Source organism: Schistocerca gregaria, chromosome 7 (genome assembly GCF_023897955.1).
Source record: "Schistocerca gregaria isolate iqSchGreg1 chromosome 7, iqSchGreg1.2, whole genome shotgun sequence".
NCBI classification, from domain to species: Eukaryota; Metazoa; Arthropoda; class Insecta; order Orthoptera; family Acrididae; genus Schistocerca; species Schistocerca gregaria.
The window spans coordinates 308,679,681-308,706,435 of record NC_064926.1 but is presented as its reverse complement, the minus strand read 5'-3'; the positions used below and the strand labels follow the sequence as shown (position 1 = coordinate 308,706,435).

The 26,755-nt window shown below is 44.1% G+C and overlaps 1 protein-coding gene across 1 annotated transcript in view; it reads right to left on the bottom strand.

Moving 5' to 3' along the window:
• Window positions 1-26,755, bottom strand: part of LOC126281742 (myogenesis-regulating glycosidase) — a 667,424-nt gene that overhangs the window by 494,015 nt on the left and 146,654 nt on the right. The window lies entirely within an intron of this gene.

Sequence of the window (26,755 nt, the reverse complement as noted above, 5' to 3'; positions counted from 1 at the left end):
ATCTATCACGTCTTCATATTTTACCCAGGTTTATCTACAATCTACGCTTGAAACATTAATGTCTCACTGACCGCTACCGCCTTATGCTCATGCAGAGGCAGTGCGGGCGGTTGAATACGTGACTCGATCACTGAGACATCTGTAAAGGATTAACGACTCATGTATGCGTGCGCCCTGGAGTAGCAAATTTTTGTCCGGGGAGGTTAGTTAGACGACTAATGGTATAAGGCGTGCCCCAGGACATTGTTCATGGTAGCAATATGGGATTCTAGCACTGATTCTGTAGACAATGATTGTAGTGTCTAGGCTCATTACCAGGTAGTTTTGGCTCTTTGCAGCTATAATAATAAAAATAAAGCTGTATGTTCCTACTTACCAACTTTTCTTCATAAACACGTATTATCATCCACCTCTGGATTTGTGTGTGTGTGTGTGTGTGTGTGTGTGTGTGTAGCTTTGAACGTAGCAGAGGTATAAGCTTTCTCTATCACGCCTACAATTTTTAAATGGTTGGAACTTGATTTTCTAAGCTGTAAGTATTGAAAGACCTGACTCTGTTCCGAACCGTTCTGTAGATTTCAGTAACGCTTTAGAATGTTTCCAGATGTTCAGGAAATTTCAGGAAACTCCTCGAATGTTCTGGACATTTAATTGAAGTTTTCTGACACTCTAGGATTGAAAGTGTGATGTTTTAGAATGACCTCAAATGCTTGTAAATGCTCTCCGCTGGTTTGGTACTGGAAAACCCGCATGCTCCGTTCTAGATGTTTCAGTCTCTGAGAGAGTACAAGGTAAAGTTCGGTGCAGTTACGTTAGTCTTAAACAACAACAAAAGATAATGACTCATTCTAGAGTGAAGCACAAAGTGGCACGAAGGAGTGAAGCAAAAGGCTTACATGTTGCAGAAGTTTCTGATAATCAGAACATATATTGGGAAGTCCTGTTCGATGACGATAATAATAAGAAAAAAACTCTAAGTAAGACAATAAGTGAGAATGACAAAATTCATCTTTAACGTTTCAGCGCTTTTCAGTGTTCATTGTCTAAATGTATGATAATTTACGCAATCCCGAATGGACGTTGCACGAAGAAACAAAGCAGAAGAGGAACGAGAAAGACGGCTTTCTTCTGAACGAGAATGTCAACAAATGATAATTATCCAAAGTGAAATAAGTTACACCTTTTCCACTAGTGGTAGATAAAGTTTCAGGGAGAATTAAAAATTATGCTTCCCATCAGAATATGGATTCTATTTGTATGATTTTCGAATGAATCCTTTTGCCCACTTCCCTTACAATACACACACACACACACACACACACACACACACACACACACACACATACATACATACACGTTTTTTTTGCTTTTTTTGTCTAGGACATAAACAGCATTATACCAAAAAATGTATTCACTATTTCTAATTCGATGAGACTGCAGCTGTACTGTTTCTTGGGGACATATGAAAACTTGTGCCAGACCGGATTTCCCACTTTATAAGATCGGTCACCACTCTGGCTATTCGAGCACGTCTCCAGGAGCGACCAAAACCTCCGTATGTGATCGTGTGTCCACGTTATACACCCGCACAATCGCTGTGATTCCCTCACAGGAAGACGCTTATTACTGTCGCGGCCTTGGCCTATTTCCAGTGTCTGCGTTTAACGGTCCACTGCGTAATGTGCTTCAGACATGCGTGCATAGCAAACCGTTAAACACAGATAATGCAAATAGCAATAAACATTGTCCCAGAAATAACTTAAAAACAGGTCCAATCTCCGTTTCCGATCAAGGTTCGCGGGAGATTTCCCTTGGTCGTAAGGAGAAGGCTGTAACTGGCAACCCCCTCCCAAATATTTCCAACTGAGAACCCCTTTAGCCCGCACCTAGTCTTTGGGTATGTATTTGATATGAACAACGTTCTACAAAGTGGACAGGTAGTCGTAAATTCTGATCGAGCTAAGTGGGTCAACACCGGGTAGTAAATAAAAACGTTTATGATTTCTACATTTTCTCTAGGTCGCTGTGGAGAAATGCTGGATAGTTGTTGCAACTAATTCATGGATAATTCTCTCGTTTCCAAGGAATTTCTAAACTGCTTCCTTACTCTGTTGACTACAGCATTCACAGTGGTAACATTTTACAAACTTTTAAAAAGTTTGCTTTGCGCATGTCTGTGTAAAAAAAAAAAAATGCATAGAAAACTAAGCAACTGCAAGTTGCAGGTACAAAACCAAGTTTATGGACTATATTTAACTTTCTATTAACTATATTTAACTTTCTAGTATGCCCCCCCGCTCCCCCCCCCCCCCCCCCCCCCCCCCACTCCATGAACTATGGATTTGCCGTTGGTGGGGAGACTTGTGTGCCTCAGCGATACAGATAGCCGTACTATAGGTGCAACCACAACGGAGCGGTTTTTGTTGAGAGGCCAGACGAACATGTGGTTCCTAAAGAGGGCAGCAGCCTTTTCAGTAGTTGCGGGGGCAAAAGTCTGGATGATTGACTGATCTGGCCTTGTAACACTAACCAAAACGGCCTTGCTGGGATGGTACTGCGAACGGCTGAAAGCAAGGGGAAACTACAGCCGTAATTTTTCCCGAGAGCATGCAGCTTTACTGCATGATTAAATGATGATGGCGTCCTCTTGGATAAAATATTCCGGAGGTAAAATAGTCCCCCATTCGGATCTCCGGGAGGGGACTACTCAAGAAAAGGTCGTTATCAGGAGAAAGAAAACTGGCGTTCTACGGATCAGAGCGTGGATTGTCAGATCCCTTAAACCGGCAGGTAGGTTAGAAAATTTAAAAAGGGAAATGGATAGGTTAAAGTTAGATATAGTGGGAATTAGTGAAGTTCGGTGGTAAGAGGAACAAGACTTTCGGTCAGGTGAATACAGGGTTGTAAATACAAAATCAAATAGGGGTAATGCAAGGGGGTAAGCTACTACAAACAGCATAGTGAAAGCATTATTGTGGCCAAGATAGATACGAAGCCCACGCCTACTACAGTAGTACAAGTTTATATGCCAACTAGCTCTGCAGATGACGAACAAATTGATGAAATGTATGATGAGATAAACGAAATTATTCAGATAGTGAAGGGAGACGAAAATTTAATAGTCATAGGTGACGGGAAACCGATAGTAGGAAAAGGGAGAAAAGGAAACGTATTAGGTGAATATGGACTGGGGGCAAGAAATGAAAGAGGAAGTCGGCTGGTAGAATTTTGCACAGAGCGTAACTGTATCATAGCTAACACTTGGTTCAAGAATCATGAAAGAAGGTTGTATACATGGAAGAACCCTGGAGATACTGACAGGTTTCAGATAGATTATATAATGATAAGACAGAGATTTAGGAACCAGGTTTTAAATTGTAAGACATTTCCAGGGGCAAAAAAAAATGGTTCAAATGGCTCTGAGCACTATGGGACTTAACAGCTATGGTCATCAGTCCCCTAGAACTTAGAACTCCTTAAACCTAACTAACCTAAGGACATCACGCAACATTCGGTCATCACGAGGCAGAAAAAATCCCTGACCCCGCCGGGAATTTCCAGGGGCAGATGTGGACTCTGACCACAATCTATTGGTTATGAAATGTATATTAAAACTGAAGAAACTGCAAAAAGGTGGGAATTTAAGGAGATGGGACCTGGATAAACTGACTAAACCAGAGGTTATACAGAGTTTCAGGGAGAGCATAACGGAACAATTGACAGGAATGGAGGAAAGAAATACAGTAGAAGAAGAATGGTTAGCTTTGAGGGATGAAGTAGTAAAGGCAGCAGAGAATCAAGTAGGTAAAAAACCGAGGGCTAGTAGAAATCCTTGGGTAACAGAAGAAATATTGAATTTAATTGATGAAAGGAGAAAATATAAAAATAGAGTAAATGAAGCAGGCCAAAAGAAATACAAACGTCTCAAAAATGAGATCGAGAGGAAGTGCAAAATGGCTAAGCAGGGATGGCTAGATGACAAATGTATGGATGCAGAGGCTTATCCCACTAGGGGTAAGAGAGATACTGCCTACAGGGAAATTAGAGACCTTTGGAGAAAAGTGAACCACTTGTATGAACATCAAGAGATCAGATGGAAACCCAGTTCTAAGCAAAGAAGGGAAAGCAGAAAGGTGGAAGGAGTATATAGAAGGCCTATACAAGGGCGATGTACTGGAGAGCAATATTATGGAAATGGAAGAGGACGTAGATGAAGACGAAATGGGAGATATGAGACTGCGTGAAGAATTTGACAGAGCAGTGAAAGATCTAAGTCGCAATCAGGCCCTAGGACTAGACAACATTCCATTAGAGTTACTGATAGCCTTGAGAGAGCCAGCCCTGACAAAACTCTCCCATCTGGTGAGCAAGACGTATGAGACAGGTAAAATACCCTCAGACTTCAAGAAGAATATAATAATTCCAATCCTAAAGAAAGCAGGTGTTGACAGAAGTGACAATTACGGAACTATCAGTTTAATAAGTCACAGCTCAAAATACTATAGCGAATTCTTTACAGACGAATGAAAAAACTGGTAAAAGCCGACCTCTGGGAAGATCAGTTTGTATTTCGTAGAAATATTGGAACACGTGAGGCAATACTGACCCTACGACTTATCCTAAAGGTGGCAGGGGTAAAATACAGGGAGGAAAAGGCTTTTTTACAATTCGTACAGAAACCAGATGACAGTTATAACAGTCGAGGGACATGAAAGGGAAGCAGTGGCTGGGAAGGGAGTGAGACTGGGTTGTAGCCTCTCCCCGATGTTATTCAATCTGTATATTGAGCAAGCAGTAAATGAAACAAAAGAAAAATTCGGAGTAGGTATTAAAATCCATGGAGGAGAAATAAAAACTTTGATGCTCGCCGATGACATTGCAATTCTGTAAGTGACAGCAAAGGACATGGAAGAGCAGTGAACGGAATGGACAGTATCTTGAAAGGAGGATATAAAATGAACATCAACAAAAGCAAAACGAGGATAATGGAATGTAATCGAATTAAGTCGGGTGATGCTGAGGGAATTAGATTAGGAAATGAGACACTTAAAGCAGGAAAGGAGTTTTGCTATTTGGGGAGTAAAATAACTGATGATGGTCGAAGTAGAGAGCATATAAGATGTAGACTGGCAATGGTAAGGAAAGCGTTTCTGAAGAAGAGAAATTTGTTAATATCGAGTATAGACTTAAGTTTCAGGATGTCGTTTCTGAAAGTAGTTGTATGGAATGTAGCCACGTGATCACATAACTAATGAGGAGGTATTGACCAAAATTGGGGAGAAGAGGAGTTTGTGGCACAACTTGACTAGAAGAAGGGATCGGTCGGTAGGACATGTTCTGAGGCATCAAGGGATCTGCAATTTAGTATTGGAGGGCAGCTTGGAGGGTGAAAACCGTAGAGTGAGACCAAGAGATGAATACACTAAGCAGATTCAGAAGGATGTAGGTTGCAGTAAGTACTGGGAAATGAAGAAGCTTGCACACGATAGAGTAGCATGGGGAGCTGCATCAAACCAGCCTCAGGACTGAAGACCACAACAACAGCAATATACTCGTATTCATGCTGATGAATTATTTGGTGGTGCTCTTTGTAACGGCATAATTCTTTTTCTTGCGACGTTAAGTCTGGTTTGAATTTTGAAGCATGTACGACGAAATAATATAGACACGGTGAGAAACTGTCTTCATATCGGTTTTTAATAAACTTTATGATTACAGTTTTTGCATCCCACACAATATATCTTGTTCAATAAGTACAAACTGACCAGTACTTGGCGCCATAAGCTAACAACATCTCGACTCAACAACTCAAAGTAAAGTAACCAGCAATATAACAAAAAGTGGTTCAAATGGCTCTGAGCACTATGCGACTTAACATCTGTGGTCATCAGTCGCCTAGAACTTAGAACTAATTAAACCTAACTAACGTAAGGACATCTCACACATCCATGCCCGAGACAGGATTCGAACCTGCGACCGTAGCAGTCGCGCAGTTCCGGACTGAGCGCCTAGAACCGCGAGACCACCGCGGCCGGCGCAATATAACAGCTTGCATAGTCGCTGAAAGATGTTGCAGTTACTTATTGATTTTTTAAATCGAGAAAAACTTGCATCTGATTAACTGTTCATGTAAAGTTATTTTTTCAAAACAAATTCGGAAATTTTGAATATAATCATCATAATTTTAAATGTAAATGACCTCGAATTCATTTGCAATTTTCAAATATATCGAAAATATAAAAATAAATATGTTCTCTGATGGATGATAATTTTTTACGTTAAATTCGTGTTTTGTCTTTATAAGTATATGAATATTTTAGTTACGTTGCCAAAATTAAACGAAGTTCGTAATTACGATTTCTATACTCTTAGATGATGTTTTGAATATTTCCTTTGCATCGTATTCTACAAAATGCGACGAAGAAACGGTGCACTGACCACTTCCATTCCAAACTCTGTGTCGAGTAGGTGTTTAATCAGAAGTCCATGTCATAAGAAACCACCATTCCTTCTTCGTACTTACGTCCTACTATGTAATAAGGAAACGTGGTTATGCCTTGAGGAAAAACGATTTTTCTTGTTCTTCTACCCATAGATATTTCGGAAAAGTTTCTCCATATAAAGTATGTTTTATTTGTTATCTTATTATTACATACTGGTGCTCGCATATCAGTCTGGTATACGCAGTATAGATACAATTATTGCCTTACAAGAACGTCATTTCTTGTAGATATTGCATTTTCGTGCTTCTGCATGATGTTTGAGTGAAGCTACATAATACGCGCTATTTAGCTGTCACACGTCGAAACAGTGCGGGTTATAGAACTCCAGTCACTATCATGTAGAAGCACGAAAATTTGGGTATATGAAGCTAGTGGGCATCAATACTTAATGATAATAAATAAAATCGGTTGAACGTGGAAATTTCTCCATGGCATGAATGGGTAGCAGAACAAGAAAATTTGTGTTTTCTCAACGTAGAAGCTCATTTCCTTATTACATACAGGGACCAAAACTTCCTCAGAACACATATTCTGTACCTGAAATTGTGATTTAAAAGATTATTGGCTGCTTTCGCGGCAGCTATCATGCTATGCTCTTGAACTCTTATATTCCAGGTTTCTGCCCGCCTACGCCACGGACTGATGTACACATTATTGTGAGACGGTAAAGTACGATTATTTAGTGTGAGGTTGGCTCTCTTTCGACAATATTTTATCAACGATAATCATAGCTGAGTGTCACGCAGGTGGATTAAGGCAGTAGAATAAATACAGCAACAAGTGGATAGATTTCTTAAGGCGCACTCTTTTATTTGGAAGAACGAGATTGAAATAGCGAGTTCCGTTCTCTGAGATAGGGCGTCAGACGTCTCGAGAGCGATGCACTGGATATATCGTAAACGCCGACTTGGCGCGCAGAGGCAGGTCACTTTGTGATGTTAATCCACTTTCTCGTCTAAAGTTGTTCCGGAAACAGCTCGTAGTCCCAGATTACTGTTAACTACTGGTATTATTTGACAACATATTTTTATACATGTGATTAAGATTCGAATTAATGTTATGAGTATATGGCAGGCAATTAAGAAGATAAGAAAGGTCGTAATATGCCTTGCACGTTTCATACAGTTATTTGCACGGGCTGTCAGTTTGGTGAAGACAGCCGTTTTACGACGAAACGAGTTGCTTACGAATTAATGAATTTTTTTCATGGAGAAACTTTGTGACGGTTGCACTAGGTCAATACGTTCTGAATAAAACATTTCCAGACATCTTGTGCTATTCACTGTCCCAGTACAAGTTCAGAGCATATCTCGGTTGTCTTAAGATTAGCGTCGTGATCATCAGCTTCTGTAGAATACGCCGAAGCACTGTACGTACACGAAATTCTTTTTGCTTCTTCTATTTTCAGAAGGAAGCAGGGGGTATTACAGTTTAAACTTCAGACAATGATCAGGTTATCAGAGGTGGAATACCATCGTGAATTGACGTGCATTTGGGAGGAAATCAACAATGCCCTCTCCAAAGGAATCATCCTGGAATTTTACTTACGTTACACGTGCTGTTTCACAATTCATACTACAGACTTCTGGAGGTTCTAGTGGGGACTTAGTTGTTCAACTTTCACATAGGAACCCATGTCCGGAAAAGTTATCAAATGACGCTACAGAGCTTCAAAGTTACAGGCGCCGACACCTGTCAATATCTGTATGTACAGTGTGATTCCATGATTATGTTACAAATTCTCAAGAATGATGGAGAAGGATAAATGTATCAATTTGATGTAAGCGTCTCTCTAACGGAAATGAAAGAGTCGAAAATTATAAGCGAAAACCGTTCTGATACCTCTGACACTGAAATACACTCCTGGAAATTGAAATAAGAACACCGTGAATTCATTGTCCCAGGAAGGGGAAACTTTATTGACACATTCCTGGGGTCAGATACATCACATGATCACACTGACACAACCACAGGCACATAGACACAGGCAACAGAGCATGCACAATGTCGGCACTAGTACAGTGTATATCCACCTTTCGCAGCAATGCAGGCTGCTATTCTCCCATGGAGACGATCGTAGAGATGCTGGATGTAGTCCTGTGGAACGGCTTGCCATGCCATTTCCACCTGGCGCCTCAGTTGGACCAGCGTTCGTGCTGGACGTGCAGACCGCGTGAGACGACGCTTCATCCAGTCCCAAACATGCTCAATGGGGGACAGATCCGGAGATCTTGCTGGCCAGGTTAGTTGACTTACACCTTCTAGAGCACGTTGGGTGGCACGGGATACATGCGGACGTGCATTGTCCTGTTGGAACAGCAAGTTCCCTTGCCGGTCTAGGAATGGTAGAACGATGGGTTCGATGACGGTTTGGATGTACCGTGCACTATTCAGTGTCCCCTCGACGATCACCAGAGGTGTACGGCCAGTGTAGGACATCGCTCCCCGCACCATGATTCCGGCTGTTGGCCCTGTGTGCCTCGGTCGTATGCAGTCCTGATTGTGGCGCTCACCTGCACGGCGCCAAACACGCATACGACCATCATTCGCACCAAGGCAGAAGCGACTCTCGTCGCTGAAGACGACGTCTCCATTCGTCCCTCCATTCATGCCTGTCGCGACACCACTGGAGGCGTGCTGCACGATGTTGGGGCGTGAGCGGAAGACGGCCTAACGGTGTGCGGGACCGTAGCCCAGCTTCATGGAGACGGTTGCGAATGGTCCTCGCCGATACCCCAGGAGCAACAGTGTCCCTAATTTGCTGGGAAGTGGCGGTGCGGTCCCCTACGGCACTGCGTAGGATCCTACGGTCTTGGCGTGCATCCGTGCGTCGCTGCGGTCCGGTCCCAGGTCGACGGGCACGTGCACCTTCCGCCGACCACTGGCGAAAACATCGATGTACTGTGCAGACCTCACGCCCCACGTGTTGAGCAATTCGGCGGTACGTCCACCCGGCCTCCCGCATGCCCACTATACGCCCTCGCTCAAAGTCCGTCAACTACACATACGGTTTACGTCCTCGCTGTCGCGGCATTGTACCAGTGTTAAGGACTGCGATGGAGCTCCGTATGCCACGGCAAACTGGCTGACAGTGACGGCGGCGGTGCACAAATGCTGCGCAGCTAGCGCCATTCGACGGCCAACACCGCGGTTCCTGGTGTGTCCGCTGTGCCTTGCGTGTTATCATTGCTTGTACAGCCCTCTCGCAGTGTCCGGAGCAAGTATGGTGGGCCTGACACACCGGTGTCAATGTGTTCTTTTTTCCATTTCCAGGAGTGTACATGTACCGGTGCTAAATCGTAGGGTAGTCAAGTTTAAGAGGTGGTAGTATGGACCAAAACAAGAAAAAATGTCTCGTAAACGTGGGCTCTAAAATGCTTACCTTACTAGTTATGAGCACTTGTTCAGTAGATGAGATGTGTTTCACAGTAGCTAAGATGAATAAGCGCTCATAGCTCCTCAGGTATGTATTTTAAGTCCGATGTTTACTTGACATTTTTTTCCTTGTCTTGCAACCACCTCTGGGATATTGCCTACCCTACAATCTTAGCAACAACAGCACTAGCACATGCATTCCACTGTCAGAGGTATCAGAATTGTTCTTGCTTGTAACTTTTGACTCGTTCGTTTCCGGTACAGCGACGCTTAACCTCAAATTGATAAATATATCATTCTCTATCATTCTTGAAAGCTTGTAACATCATCACGGAATCACCGTGTATGTTGATACATTTACAGGCGCCGGTGCCTATGACGCTCTGCAGCGTCATTGGATTACCTTTCCAGATATGGGTTCGTGTGCAAAACACGAATTGTGAAACAACTGTGTAGAGTAACCACGCAAAACCTGACCCTGTGTGACCGGAAGGGGATCTGAAAGGCCACTCTCCCTAATGTGTATCCTGCCACTACGCCATTTCTTGGAGTGATTCTATTTTGAGACAAGTCTTTTACCTCGTCAGAGTTGTTATGTTCCTTCCATAAGCAACTTTCAGTGGCGTGTTTCCAGTTGTTTGTTATCTTTTCATACTTTCACATATCTTCTACCTACTTTCATGTTCTCCCACGTATATTTACATTGGCTGTCCTTTACTAAATAAACATCCAATGTTTTCAGTTTTAAATCAATGCAGTCTATTTATCTTCGGATGCTATGCTTAATGGGAATCTTATATCTGATTGTAACACACAGCAAGTGCCATTTGGTGTTGGACCCTCTGTCTTTACGTATCACGAGACAATAACTGAAGAAAACTGGAATTTCTTATTACTGCTGGAACTTGTCTGCTTGTCTGCGATAAGCGCGTACAGAATGTAGACTGACGTTGCTTTCGTAACACTAAGGGATGTAAACTCTTCCTCCATCAATTTGTACAGGGGAGTATGACGAATAACTGTTACATTTTAAATCAGCGGTTAGGGCGTTCTTAAACTGAAATGTTACAAATGCTCATGTTACCATGCTTAACAAACAGATGCAGGTTGTCGCAAGGAAACAAACTTTTGAAGTGACGTAATTTGCTTGAACAACAAGGGAAAAACATTTCCTGCTCACGAAATTGCATATATACAGTAGGCTATTTTTGTTTTCAATTTTTATAGAGAAGCAGCCAAAGTTGCAAATTCAGTTTTTTTAATTTAATTGATGACTAGTTTCTGGTTACTTGAACCCATTTTTAAATCATACTATGTATGTCTGTCCTTTCACTCTTCACAAAAGAACTTGACTTTGATACAGTCATATGTACAATTTAACATCGTTTGCATGATAATAGGTAAAATATTGTTTTGCCTGTCCCGCTTTTTTGAAAATAAGTTCTGAAAATTGGTTCAGGTAACGCGAAACTAGTCGTCAATTAAATAGAAGAACTGAATTAGGAACTTTCGTTGTTTCTCTGTCAAAAATGGTTAATTAAAGTTGCTGTCCCGTCATTAACAGAATATTAGAAATCCATTTATCTTTTTGCTATAAAATGCCACAGTGATTTCGTCTTCAATCTTCTGTGTCAGCGATAGTTGCAGGACACGTGCGGTACACATTTATTTTAAAATCGTACACACTAAAATTATGGGATTTCACAGGCCATGTGATGTCTCCGTTACCTGAAGTGACGTTCCATCCAAACAACTGGGGAACGGCTTCCATTGATTTTCGAGCGGTATGTGATGTGACTAACAATAAGTCCTGCTGAAATGATCGTGCAACCTCCGAGTAAAGAATGGTACAATAATATCAACCTAGAGGATAATATTGTTGTTGCAATGTCATCCCCACTTGCATGAAGGGACACCATGTCACGATGTATCACACCATACTATAAACCAGGCGCCATGTAACTGGCGCTCGTAAAGGATTTTGGAGTGCTTAATAAGGGAACTTCTGGCCATTAACATATCCGTTAAGATAGAAGTGGGCTTCGACTGACATCTATACGTTGTTAAAAAAATTGGTGTCCAAAACAGGTTCGCTGAACTCCCTACGAAACACAAATTGTGAAAGTGATTGCACGTTTTGTAAAGAAGCAGAGTTCGAAATCATTCAGCAATAGCTGGTCTCTTAAGTAACTTTCCAGAATGACACAGGCATCGCAACGGAGAGAAAGGACTCGGAAGCCAAGATACCTCGTCCACAGTACTTCTGCAACTACTTTCAAGAGCAAGACGATAAACTTTGTAACCTACGGCGACGGTAAAATATACAAACAAACGGACTATTACAGGGGTACTACTGTTGACAACACTAATGTTCAAGAGTATCGTTTCCCTGTGCCACCCTGTACATCAGTACATCTTCTACATCAGAGGCAAAGAACGTTTAGGTGCCCGAAGACTACGATATCTAAAATGTCTACATTAGTTATGCATCAAGCTACGAGGGACTTCAGACAATAAGCTATGCATGTCGTCCCACGCTAAGACCACTGTGCGAAAAGAATGGTGCATTGTCAGAGGGGAGTACACTTTCCGGGTTTCCTGCAGATACAGTTTTGCCTCGGTACTGGTAATAATGCATCACAGTTTGCGACTGAAATGACGCGGTAGCTGGCAACGCGATCCAAAGTCGTACGCTGGGGCAGTACGATTCTTGTTGACAATACGCCTATATTGCAAACATATTCACCGCCAAATTGAACCAAATGCAGTAGTGCGCCCAGCTGTATTGAAATGGTGCCTTCAATTTCACTAAGGCGGCACAGACGTGTGTTAAGCTGATCGGAAAGTCCAGATCTTGCACTATGTGATTTCCATCTTTCTGACAGGCTGAAAGAATATCTAGAGCGGAAAGAGAGTTTCCAACGATGAGGAAGTCCACACGACGGTTTTGTCATTGTCTCGTAACCAAGGGGGGACATCCTATCGTCGAGGAATTGAACGACAGTTAAAAGAACGTTCCGACCATTGTTTACAGAAATCTGGCGACTATGTTAAAACATAGTGCCAAGTGTCCGTGTCACTTTGGACTGCAGTGCAGCGTTCCATAAAACTTACTTGGCCCGCCGTAAAAGTGCGTAACTTACTTTTTGAAATCCCCTCGTAGAAACAAAATTAGTTTTAACAATAATATGCAAATTCTACGTCTTGCAATCATAAGTAAAACGTGTGCCCTGTCGGCACTGGTGCCGCTTGCCGCTAGCGGATTCACCTCAGGTGTACATCGGGTTCGTCAGAGGACGCAACTATTCGCTGCCAGAAGACAGACTACCCGGTTCGCTCGAGCATGCCACGAGGCGAGGAGGTTACCGTGGCGCCTTGAACGAACTCGGGACTGTTCACGTTTGACAGCAACAAGGCTGGAACATGCATTGTGGAGTACACGCCCAAGCTGTGATTATGTCCAATGGGATAGGCAGTGTCGCCGAGGATGCTAAGTATCTCTGATATCGGAGATTGGCACTGCTCGCGGTTTCATAGTAAACTACTCATAGTGCGTATCGCGCTTCCAACTAAGTGGCCTTGGGGATTACTGTGGAAACGACTGCCTTTCAACATTGTCCCTGCACGTTATTAACTCAAGTTTTTTACAGGTGGAGTTTTATTGCACTGTATTGTTCCGCAAGCACTAAAGCAGGTGTGTATCAGAGTGTTATTACTGGCGGGAGAAGCAAGAATTGTTGGTAAGGCGGGTACCAGGTTGAGATTCAGTGGGAGAGTCCTTAGAAAATGTAGTCCATCAACAAAGGAGGTGGCTTACAAAACACTCGTTCGACCTATACTTGAGTATTGCTCATCAGTGTGGGATCCGTACCAGATCGGGTTGACCGAGGAGATAGAGAAGATCCAAAGAAGAGCGGCGCGTTTCGTCACAGGGTTATTTGGTAAGCGTGATAGCGTTACGGAGGTGTTTATCAAACTCAAGTGGCAGACTCTGCAAGAGAGGCGCTCTGCATCGCGGTGTAGCTTGCTCGCCAGGTTTCGAGAGGGCGCGTTTCTGGACGAGGTATTGAATATTATTGCTTCCCCTTACTTATACCTCCCGAGGAGATCACGAATGTAAAATTAGAGAGATTCGAGGAGGCTTTCCGCCAGTCGTTCTTCCCGCGAACCATACGCGACTGGAAATGGAAAGGGAGGTAATGACAGTGGCACGTAAAGTGCCCCCCGCCACACACCGTTGGGTGGCTTGCGGAGTATGAATGTAGATGTAGATGTAGATACTGTTGCTCTTGAAGAACTGATTTTAACGCACCATAATTAAGTGCTATCCTGTCTTTTACGTAGTGCTGTTAATGGTATCATTGAACGGACCTACTGATCGTGTGACTTTAGCATAGGGGAGCCATTCCTCTGTCACGTTTTGTAGTGCTATTATGTTTGATTATACAGAAGCTGCCAAGTCATTTCGAGCAGAATTTTAATAATTTTCTAATTGCCAGGTGGCGATCTTTCATGGGGTACCAGTTTATACTTAACAGTTAGAACATTTTCTCGTTTAACATTTGCGTGTGTCGAGGAGACTGAGGGCCGCAAGTCTATTGTTTAACAGAGATATGTTTACTGATGCGTTCTTCTAAAATTATGGCTAACTTTTGTTAATGAATGATTCCAGACGATGTTGCGTGTCAAATTTTATAAATTTTTGGAGTGTCTTTGTCTTTTAAAATAGATGTTTATGAAAAGTAAAAATCTCCTAACGCTCAATCAATCGTTCCGCTCCTTGACTTCCAGCTTCTTGTTACAAAAAAAAAATGAATGTTCACTTTGCAGCTGAGTGTGAACTGTCTTGAAACCTCCTGACAGACTAAAATTGTGTTCCGGACCGGGACTCGAAGCTGGGACCTTTGTCTTTGGCGGGCAAGTGTTCTACCATCTTTTTTTTAATAACTTTATTGATAATACAATTGACAGAATAATCCATGAAGTTCTACACTTCTTGTTTCACAAACACATACTTTAGCTTACATATGCAACTTCGGTACGTTGCTTTTATCACATGACGACAGTGGAACAAACTTAACTGCCATTAAGAACACACTAATATTACAGGACATACGTATTATTATTATCTATCATACAGAATAGTTGTCTTTAATATTTTTGTTACATAAAACTTTGTCTTCAAGTTCAACAATTTTTTGGGTCGTGTATCTACATCTACATCTACATCCATACTCCGCAAGCCACCTGACGGTGTGTGGTGGAGGGTACCCTGAGTGCCTTGTCCCTTTTATTCCAGTCTCGTATTGTTCGTGGAAAGCAGGATTGTCGGTATGCTTCTGTGTAGGCTCTAATCTCTCTGATTTTGTCCTCATGGTCTCTTCGCGAGATATACGTAGGAGGGAGCAATATACTGCTTCACTCTTCGGTGAAGGTATGTCCTCGAAACTTTAACAAAAGCCCGTACCGAGCTGCTGAGCGTCTCTCCTGCAGAGTCTTCCACTGGAGTTTATCTATCATCTCCGTAACGCTTTCTCGATTACTAAATGATCCTGTAACGAAGCGCGCTGCTCTCCGTTGGATCTTCACTATCTCTTCTATCAACCCTATCTGGTACGGATCCCACACTGTTGAGCAGTATTCAAGCAGTGGGCGAACAAGCGTACAGTAACCTACTTCCTTTGTTTTCGGATTGCGTTTTCTTAGGATTCTTCCAATGAATCTCAGTCTGGCATCTGCTTTACCGACAATCAACTTTATGTGATCATTCCATTTCAAACCACTCCTAATGCGTACTCCCAGATAATTTATGGAATTAACTGCTTCCAGTTGCTGACCTGCTATTTTGTAGCTAAATGATAAGGGATCTATATTTCTATGTATTCGCAGCATATTGAGATGCAATTGCTGTTCCCTGCACCATGCGTCAATTCGCTGCAGGTCCTCCTGCATTTCAGTACAATTTTTCATTGTTGCAACCTCTCGATACACCACAGCATCATCTGCAAAGAGCCTCAGTGAACTTCCAATGTCATCCACCAGGTCATTTATGTATATTGTGAATAGCAACGGTCCTATGACACTCCCCTGCGGCACACCTAAAATCACTCTTACTTCAGAAGACTTCTCTCCATTGAGAATGACATGCTGCGTTCTGTTATCTAGGAACTACTCAATCCAATCACACAATAGGTCTGATAGTCCGTATGCTCTTACTTTGTTCATTAAACGACTGTGGGGAACTGTGTCAAACGCCTTGCGGAATTCAAGAAACACGGCATCTACCTGTGAACCCGTGTCTATGTCCCTCTGAGTCTCGTGGACGAATAGCGCGAGCTGGGTTTCACATGACCGTCTTTTTCGAAACCCATGCTGATTCCTACAGAGTAGATTTCTAGTCTCCATAAAAGTCATTATACCAGAACATAATACGTGTTCCAAAATTCTACAACTGATCGACGTTAGAGATATAGGTCTATAGTTCTGCACATCTGTTCGACGCCCCTTCTTGAAAACGGCGATGACCTGTGCCCTTTTCCAACCCTTTGGGACGCTTCGCTCTTCTAGAGACCTACGGTACACCGCTGCAAGAAGGGGGGCAAGTTCCTTCGCGTACTTTGTGTAAAATCGAACTGGTATCCCATCAGGTCGAGCGACCTTTCCTATTTTGAGCGATTTTAATTGTTTCTCTGTCCCCCTGTCGTCTATTTCGATATCTATCATTTGTTCAACTGTGCGACAATCTAGAGAAGGAACTACAGTGCAGTCTTCCTCTGTGAAACAGCTTTGGAAGAAGACATTTAGTATTTCGGCCTTTAGTCTGTCATCCTCTGTTTCAGTACCATTTTGGTCTCAGAGTGTCTGAACATTTTGTTTTGATCCACCTACCGCTTTGACATAGGACCAAAATTTCTTAGGATTTTCTGCCAAGTCAGTACATAGAACTTTACTTTCGAATTCATTGAACGCCTCTCGCATAGCCCTCCTCACACTACATTTCGCTTCGCGTAATTTTTGTTTGTCTGCAAGGCTTTGGCTTTGTTTATGTCTGCTGTGAAGTACCCTTTGCTTCCACAGTAGTTTTCTAACTCGGTTGTTGTACCACGGTGGCTCTTTTCCATCTCTTACTATCTTGCTTGGCACATACTCATCTAACGCATATTGTACGATGGTTTTGAACTTTGTCCACTGATCCTCAACACTATCTGTACTTGAGACCAAACTTTTGTGTTGAGCCATCAAGTACTCTGAAATCTGCTTTTTGTCACTTTTGCTGAACAGAAAAATCTTCCTACCTTTTTTTAATATTCCAATTTACGGCTGAAATCATCGATGCAGCAACCGCTTTGTGATCGCTGATTCCCTGTTCTGCATTAACTGATTCAAATAGTTCGGGTCTGTTTGTCACCAGAAGGTCAAATATGTTATCACCACGAGTCGGTTCTCTGTTTAACTGCTCAAGGTAGTTTTCAGATAAAGCACTTAAAAAAATTTCACTGGATTATTTTTCGCTGCCACCCGTTATGAACGTTTGAGTCTCCCACTCTATATCCGGCAAATTAAAATCTCCACCCAGAACTATAACATGGTGGGGAAATCTTCTCGAAATATTTTCCAAATTATTCTTCAGGTATCCAGAATGAGATTTTCACTCTGCAGCGGAGTGTGCGCTCTTATGAAACTTCCTGGCAGATTAAAACTGTGTGCCCGACCGAGACTCGAACTCGGGACCTTTGCCTTTCGCGGGCAAGTGCTCTACCACCTGAGCTACCGAAGCACGACTCACGGCCGGTACTCACAGCTTTACTTCTGCCAGTACCTCGTCTCCTACCTTCCAAACTTTACACAAGCTCTCCTGCGAACCTTGCAGAACTAGCACTCCTGAAAGAAAGGATATTGCGGAGACATGGCTTAGTCACAGCCTGGGGGATGTTTCCAGAATGAGATTTTCACTCTGCAGCGGAGTGTGCGCTGATATGAAACTTCCTGGCAGATTAAAACTGTGTGCCCGACCGAGACTCGAACTCGGGACCTTTGCCTTTCGCGGGCAAGTGCTCTACCAGCTGAGCTTCAGGTGCTCAGCCGAAAACGGCCGACATTGCTGTTATGGAATCACAAAACATAGATGCTTTGTCGATTTTGTGTACATAGTTGTCTAGTTGACTTATTGCAGTTGTGATGGCTTAAACTTCTCCATCAATATTTGAGTGGTGCGATCCTAAAGTTTAATCGAAAGAGAAAATTTCACTGTATATTCCTAAGCCAACGTTTCCTTTTTTCCCACTAATTAACCAGCTGTGTAGATGTGGAGCCCCTCTTCTTCAGGGTATCTCAAATTTATTGTTTGCAATGCTGTAGCTCTCGTTATTAATTTATCTGTTTCACTTTGTTAGTAATTATTCATTGTGTTTAGGTGGTATTAAATGTCTACTAGAACGACAAGATAACTGCAGCTCAGTAGAAACCATCTCACTGTGGCTCACATGGTAATGACAAAGCAAATTTTGTAGTCAAAAAGGGCACAAAAATTAAATAGACTGGCCGGCTGTTGTGACCGAGCGGTTCTAGGCGCTTCAGTCCGGAACCGCGCTGCTACTACGGTCGCAGATTCGCAACCTGCCTCAGGCGTGGATGTGTGTGGTTTCCTTAGGTTAGTTAGGTTTAAGTAGTTCTAAGTGTAGGGCACTGATGACCTGAGATGTTAAGTCCCATAGTGCTTAGAGCCATTTTTTTAAACAGACTGGAAGAACTAACATTTCGTATTTTGCTGTAAAACACATTAACAACACATTTAACAAGAATTAAAACGATCCAATAAAATTTCACGTGAGGGAAATTTCTGGAAAAACTTCATGCGCGACTCGGTACTACCAGATGGACCAAGAAGAAAAGCATTAGTCACCTTCCGCTTGACTAGTGGACATTTCTGGCAGTCCATCCGCGTAGGATCGCCATCCTGCTGTCTCCATTATGTGTTCTGTGCTATAAGATTGGTTCGGTCATGAACAAAGAACATTTAAAAGAGTGTACAAAAGTAAGTGATTGTAATTCAGACCAGCAACATTGTTTTGGCAAGCAATATAGTGAATGCCAGTAAGGCGGGTGCCATTAAAATAATAGTCATAATAATAAGCAAGAGAATAAGCAAAAATTGGCAAATTTTTCTTTACACTTTCTCGTCCATGGAAGTTTATGGTGCTCCGTCATGAGGTATGCACAAAAGTCTTTCCCACTCTTTGCTTCACTCGCTAGAATCTAATATGCGTTACTCTTCATTTTTGGGAAGAGGGACATAGTATGGGTTGAGAAAGTGCGCTGTTGTCACAGCATGGTGTGCAGTTCTCTTGATAATCGCCAGCATTGTTCTGATTGTGGCCCACACTGCTCTCAATTTTGTACATGTAAATCTGTGATCCTCACTGCCGATAAGAGTACGTGTGGAGCACAAGGGTGAGACAGCGAGCTGTATGGTGTATCGTTTGGAATTGTTGAAAGTTTCCGACTGACGGCGGCGTGCCACTGGGCCGTCACACGCGTTGGTGAGTGTCGGTCATGATTGTTGTTCCATATTGCTTGCCAGTTTGTGCCCTCGTATTTCTCTTTTATAATGTTTCCAGCTTTGTGTTCCGTTAATTTACGCTGTAATTCCTGTACGTCTGAAAATTTGTTCTCGGGTGTTATCACTTCCATATAACTGTATCCAATGAAAAAAATTGCTTTAAATGACGGAGTCCATTCGGTATGTGGTTGACTTTGGCGGGTGAAATGAAAGGTGCAATTCGCTTAATAAATACAAGGTGCGTTCCGTGAGTAATGCGACAAAATTCTTAAAAACCATTTATTGAATATATTCGTACAAATAATCACAAATCTATACACTTCTGGAGGCGGTATTTCCATGCCTGGAAGGCATCATGGAATGCCTTTTCCGGCATGTCCTTTAGGGATGTAACATGCGCTTGGATGCTTTCAATCGTGTCCCAATGTTTTCCTTTCATGACTCCTTTTAACCGAGGAAACAGAAAAAAAAGCAGGAGCCAGGTCAGGACTGTAGGGAACCAATGGGGTCTTCGTCCCGGTCAGGAAGTCGTTGACAATGAAGGCGCTGTGACTCGGCGCATGTCGTGGTGAACTTTCCACGTGTCCTTGAAGTCGCTTCGGCAGCGTGAGACCCTCCTTTTCGGTCTTTTGACCACTTCCAAGTAGAAAGCTGAATTCACTGTAGTCCTGATAGGTATAAATTCGTGGTGGACAATGCCTCTGACGTCAAAGAACACAGTGAGCATGGTTTTCATCCTGGACTTGCTCATGCGTGGCTTCTTGGGATGGGGCGACGATGGGATGTGCCACTCTGAACTGTGCCTTTTTGTCTCAGGGTGGTCCTCAAAAATCCACGGCTCATCACCAGCGATAACTGAGTTTAAAAAGTGAGGATCATTTTCACACCTTTCCAACATTTCTCGGCACTGAAGCACTCGCGTGTGCTTGTATTCGTCGGTCAACACTTTTGGTACGAATTTGGCACACACCTGTCTCATGTTCAAATCTTCGGTCACAATGAGGAAAACGGTTGTTTTTGACATGTTTAGAGTTTGTGCTGTCAATTGATGGCTCAGCCGTCAGTCAGAGTTCAAACATTCGCCCACATGCGTCACTTTTCGTCGAATCGTGCGGCTGACGGCGGTCCACTGCGAGGTTCGTCGGCAATCCCCTCTCGGCCCTACATGAACGACTTGTGCCATCGGAATACTTGTGGTTTAGACAAGCAATCTTTTCCAAAGGTTTGCTCAAGTAATGGAAATATTTCGGTGGCGGAATTCCCAAATTTAACGCTAATGTGATAGCGTACCCTTGCTCTACAGAATGATCCATTGTGCCGTGTTACATAGACTCAAAACGGGGTTGACGGAAAAGAACGTCCTGAGTCTCCGTCAGCTCGCAGCCGAATGAGACAAAGAGCATTTTGAAGCTAAGACCCCCCTCCACTTAGCCCAGTCCGTTACAACACGCTGTGGTGTGCCGTTGCGTCAGAAAAAAATTAGTCGCATTACTTACGGAACACACTCTGTATGCGGTGAGACTAGAAGGCATGTCGCTCTACTGCTTAAGTGTGTTTCTGACATACAAGTTCAGCATATTGTTGGAAACGTAGCTGACGTTGAGATTGACATTCTCGGTTGCTATCGATAGCGCGTTGTACTGGATTTTACAAAAATGACCACGGCTTTTGCAAAGACATAGCGCAGACATAATTTTGTTGATGATGTCGCAAGGTGGTGGCAGAACTTGCGCTATATAGTTAACTTTGGATTTTAGAATCACGTCCACCAGGCATATTATCTGTAATTCGATGAGTTTTCTGATGCTGTGATTTTGGATCCAAGGTGCTCATTTCCCCTTAGTTGCTGTTCAGGAACCGCGTGATATCTTGTACTTCTTTATAATGTCTAAGCCCATCGCTTAGGAAGCCTACACCATCAACATAAGCCCTGAAGACGATACTGAACGTACCGTCCTATTACGAAAGATGGAAACACGTAATGCACCTAGGAACGTTGTCGAACATGATAGATTTGGCGGTCAAGGTGTTACGGTTTGGGGAGGCATAACGTCACATGAGCGTATCGACCTAAAACCCTGGACACTGACACTGGACTCGCATTCGGAAGGACGACGGTTCAATCTCGAGTCCGCCCCCTGATTTAGGTGTTCCGCGATTTCCCTAAATCGCTCCAGGCAAATGCCGGGATTGTTCCTTTGAAAGAGCACGGCCGACTTCCTTCCCCGTCCTTCCCTAACCCGATGAGACCGATGACCTCCCTGTTTGGTCTCCTCCACCAAACAATCCAATCCAATATCTGGACACGGTACACTCACCGGTTAACGTTAGTGTGACACGGTACTCCTCGCACATGCGAGTTTTTTTCAGGATTGCATTTGGTATGGCTGACAATGCGCGACCTCATCGAACAGCACAGTTGAAGAAGCTGTTGGAACGGGAGGGTCATCAGCAAATGAACAGGCCTGCCCGTTCCCTCGATTTAAATCCCACCGAGCATGTGTGGGATGCGTTGGAAAGAAATATTGCGGCTAGTCCACTTGCACTGACGACCAACCAGCAATTATAATACGCACTGATGGAGAAATGGAAGGCCTTACCACAAAAATCGCTAACCAGCCTTGTTGTCAGCATGTGAGCAATGGTGAAGAGCATGCAGTGCCGTCCGTTCTGATCACACAGCGTATTAACAACAATGTCCAGCATTCTGTAATGTCCAGGGTGCCATCATACACTGTAGCGACAAAGAAAGTGGTACAGGCATGCGTATTCAAATTCAGAGGTACGTAAACAGGCAGAATACGGCGCTGCGGTCGTCACCGCCCGTATAAGACAACAAGTGTCTGGCCCAGTTGTTGGATCGGTTACTGCTGCCACAATGGCAGGTTATTAAGTGAGTTTGAACTTGGTGTTATAGTCGGTGCACGAGCGATGGACCGAGCATCTCCGAGGCAGTGATGGATGAAGTGGGGACTTGCCTGTACGATCATTTCACGAGTGACCGTGAACATCAGGTCTCCGGTAAAACATCAAATCTCCTATGTCGCTGCGACCGAAAAAGATTTTGCAAGACTGCGACCAACGACGACTGAAGAGAATCGTTCAACGTGAGAGAAGTGCAATCCCTTTCGCAAATTTCAGTAAATTTCAGTGCTGGGCTATCAACAAGTGTCAGCGTGCGAACTATTGAACGAAACATGATTGATATAGGCTTTTGGAGCCGAAGGCCCACTCGTTTACCCTTGATAATAGAATGACTGCACGACACAAGGCTTTACGCCTCGCCTGGTTCCGTCAACAACGAAACTGGAGTGTTGATAACTGAAGACATGTTGCTTGGTCGGACGAGTCTCATTTCAAATTGTGTCGAGCGGATGGACGCGTACGGATATGGAGACAATCTCATGAATCCATGGACCCTGCATGTCAGGAGCGCACTGTTACAGCTGGTGGAGGCTCTGTAATGGTGTGGGGCTTGTGCAGTTGGAGTGATATGGGACACCTGATACGTATAGATACGACTCTTGACAGGTGACAAGTGCGAAAGCATCCTGTCTGATCACCTGCATCCATTTATGTCCATTGGGCATTCCGACGGACATGGGAAATTCCAGCACGACAATGCGACACCCCACACGTCCAGAATTGCTGCAGAGTGGCTCCAGAAACACCCTTATGAGTTTAAACACTTCCGCTGGCGACCAAACTCTCTCGACATGAACATTATTGAGCGTATCTGGGATGCCAGGCCTGCAGGATTCACGGTGTCATTTCCCTCTAGCACTACTTCAGACATTAGTCGTGTCCGTGCCACGTCGTGCTGAGACACTTCTGCTTGCTCGCGGGGGCCCTACACGATCATAGACAGCTGTACCAGTTTCTTTGACTTTACAGTGTACATCGTGGTGACTTCAGTGTAATGATTGTCTTTTAATAAAAGTGTCGTATCAGCTCGTCTCATTACAAATTTCTTTCAGTTACATTGTATATTATGTCATAGCAGTTCTGTGTACGTCGGCCTATGAGTTTGCTGATAACATATGCGAAAAACGCTTCATACACTATGTGATCGAAGTGTTTGGACACATTTATGTAACGCGGGATTTACCGCTAGATGCCACTAGAGGCCATCTGTCAGTTTAAAAGGAGACGGGGAGCGTTGTGATGTCGGTAGAGAAGCAGGAACAATGGAACAAATCGGGTACGAGAACTCAGTACTTCGAACATTGCTTAGTCGTTGGATATCACCTGAGTAAGAAACTCATCATGAACATTTCAATTGTACAAGTAGACTGTTGGTGATGTGAGTGTGATATGGAAATGCGAAGGAACACCCACAGCTGAAGCAAGACCAAGCAGGCCTCAAGTACTGAGGGATAGGGCTGTCTAGCATACATCTACATCTATGCAAATCACATTTAAGTGCCTGGCAGAGGGTTCATCGAAACACCCTCACAATTCTCTATTATTCCAATCTCGTACAGCGCGCGAAAAGAATGAACACCTATGTCTTTCCGTACGAGCTCTGATTTCCCTTATTTTATCTTGGTGATCGTTCTTCCCTACGTAAGTTGGTGCCAACAAAATATTTTCATATTCGGAGTAGAAAGTTGGTGATTGGAATTTCGTGAGAAGATTCCGTCGCAACCAAAAACGCCTTTCTTTTAATGATGTCGATCCCAAATCCTGTATTATTACTGTGACACTCTCTCCCATATTTCGCCATTATACAAAACGTGCTGCCTTTCTTTGAAGTTTTTCGCTGTACTCCGTCGCTCCTATATGGTAAGGATCCCACAAATGGCTCTGAGCACTATGGGACTCAATATTTGAGGTCATCAGTCCAAGAATCCCACACCGCGCAGCAGTATTCTAAAAGAGGACGGACAAGCATAGTGTAGGCAGTCTCCTTAGTAGGTCTGTTACATTTTCTAAGTGTCCTGCCAATAAAACGCAGTCTTTGGTTAGTCTTCCCCCACAACATATTCTGTGTGTTCCTTCCAATTTAAGTTGTTCCTAATTGTAATAACTACGTATTTAGTTGAATTTACGGCCTTTAGATTAGATTGATTTATCGTGTAACCGATGTTTAACGAGTTCCTTTTAGCACATTTTTCGTTATTTAAGGTCAACTGCCACTTTTCGCACCATTCCGATATTTCTTCTAAATCGTTTTGCTGTTTGTTTTATCTTCTGATGACTTTATTAGTCGATAAACGACAGCGTCATCTGCAAACAACCGAAGACGGCTGCTCAGATTGTCTCCCAGATCGTTTATATATACACTCCTGGAAATTGAAATAAGAACACCGTGAATTCATTGTCCCAGGAAGGGGAAACTTTATTGAAACATTCCTGGGGTCAGATACATCACATGATCACACTGACAGAACCACAGGCACATAGACACAGGCAACAGAGCATGCACAATGTCGGCACTAGTACAATGTATATCCACCTTTCGCAGCAATGCAGGCTGCTATTCTCCCATGGAGACGATCGTAGAGATGCTGGATGTAGTCCTGTGGAACGGCTTGCCATGCCATTTCCACCTGGCGCCACAGTTGGACCAGCGTTCGTGCTGGACCTGCAGACCGCGTGAGACGACGCTTCATCCAGTCCCAAACATGCTCAATGGGGGACAGATCCGGAGATCTTGCTGGCCAGGGTAGTTGACTTACACCTTCTAGAGCACGTTGGGTGGCACGGGATACATGCGGACGTGCATTGTCCTATTGGAACAGCAAGTTCCCTTGCCGGTCTAGGAATGGTAGAACGATGGGTTCGATGACGGTTTCGATGTACCGTGCACTATTCAGTGTCCCCTCGACGATCACCAGAGGTGTACGGCCAGTGTATGACATCGCTCCCCACACCATGATTCCGGCTGTTGGCCCTGTGTGCCTCGGTCGTATGCAGTCCTGATTGTGGCGCTCACCTGCACGGCGCCAAACACGCATACAACCATCATTGGCACCAAGGCAGAAGCGACTCTCGTCGCTGAAGACGACACGTCTCCATTCGTCCCTCCATTCACGCCTGTCGCGACACCACTGGAGGCGTGCTGCACGATGTTGGGGCGTGAGCGGAAGACGGCCTAACGGTGTGCGGGACCGTAGCCCAGCTTCATGGAGACGGTTGCGAATGGTCCTCGCCGATACCCCAGGAGCAACAGTGTCCCTAATTTGCTGGGAAGTGGCGGTGCGGTCCCCTACGGCACTGCGTACGATCCTACGGTCTTGGCGTGCATCCGTGCGTCGCTGCGGTCCGGTCCCAGGTCGACGGGCACGTGCACCTTCCGCCGACCACTGGCGACAACATCGATGTACTGTGGAGACCTCACGCCCCACGTGTTGAGCAATTCGGCGGTACGTCCACCCGGCCTCCCGCATGCCCACTATACGCCCTCGCTCAAAGTCCGTCAACTACACATACGGTTTACGTCCACGCTGTCGCGGCATGCTACCAGTGTTAAGGACTGCGATGGAGCAAACTGGCTGACACTGACGGCGGCGGTGCACAAATGCTGCGCAGCTAGCGCCATTGGACGGCCAACACCGCGGTTCCTGGTGTGTCCGCTGTGCCTTGCGTGTGATCAGTGCTTGTACAGCCCTCTCGCAGTGTCCGGAGCAAGCATGGTGGGCCTGACACACCGGTGTCAATGTGTTCTTTTTTCCATTTCCAGGAGTGTATAAGGAACAGCAAAGGGCATATAACACTACCTTGGTGAACGCCAGAAATCACTTGTGTTTTACTCGATGACTTTCCGTCACTTTCTACGAACTGTGACTTCTCTGATATGAAATCAAAAATCCAGTCACATAACTGAGACGATATTCCATAAGCACGAAATTTCACTACGAGCCGCTTGTGTGGTGCAGTGTCAAAAGCCTTCTGGAAATCCAGAAATACGGAATCGATCTGAAATCCCTTGTCAATAGCACTCAACACTTCATGTGAATAAAGCGGAGAGTGATTGTAAGAAATCGCACTTATCGTCGGAAGAAATCACTCGTGAGCTCCAAAGTACCACACGCAGTCCAGCTAACTTAATCGTGCACTGACGCCGGTCTAATAGCTGTTGGGATTACATCAGCACCAATAACATAAAAACAGTCCTCTGCATGCAACAGGCTACCGTAAATTCGTGTCGCCCATCCGACGTCGTCCTTCTCCACAGCGACTTGGTTGTTTTGTCCTCTTTCTGCACAGGCAGCGTGTGCCAGTGAGAGTGGTGGGGAGGCGGCGTTTTAATTGCTGCGACAAGCGTGCCAGGAACAAGCGGACACAAACATCTGCCCACAGGCGACTCTGTCCT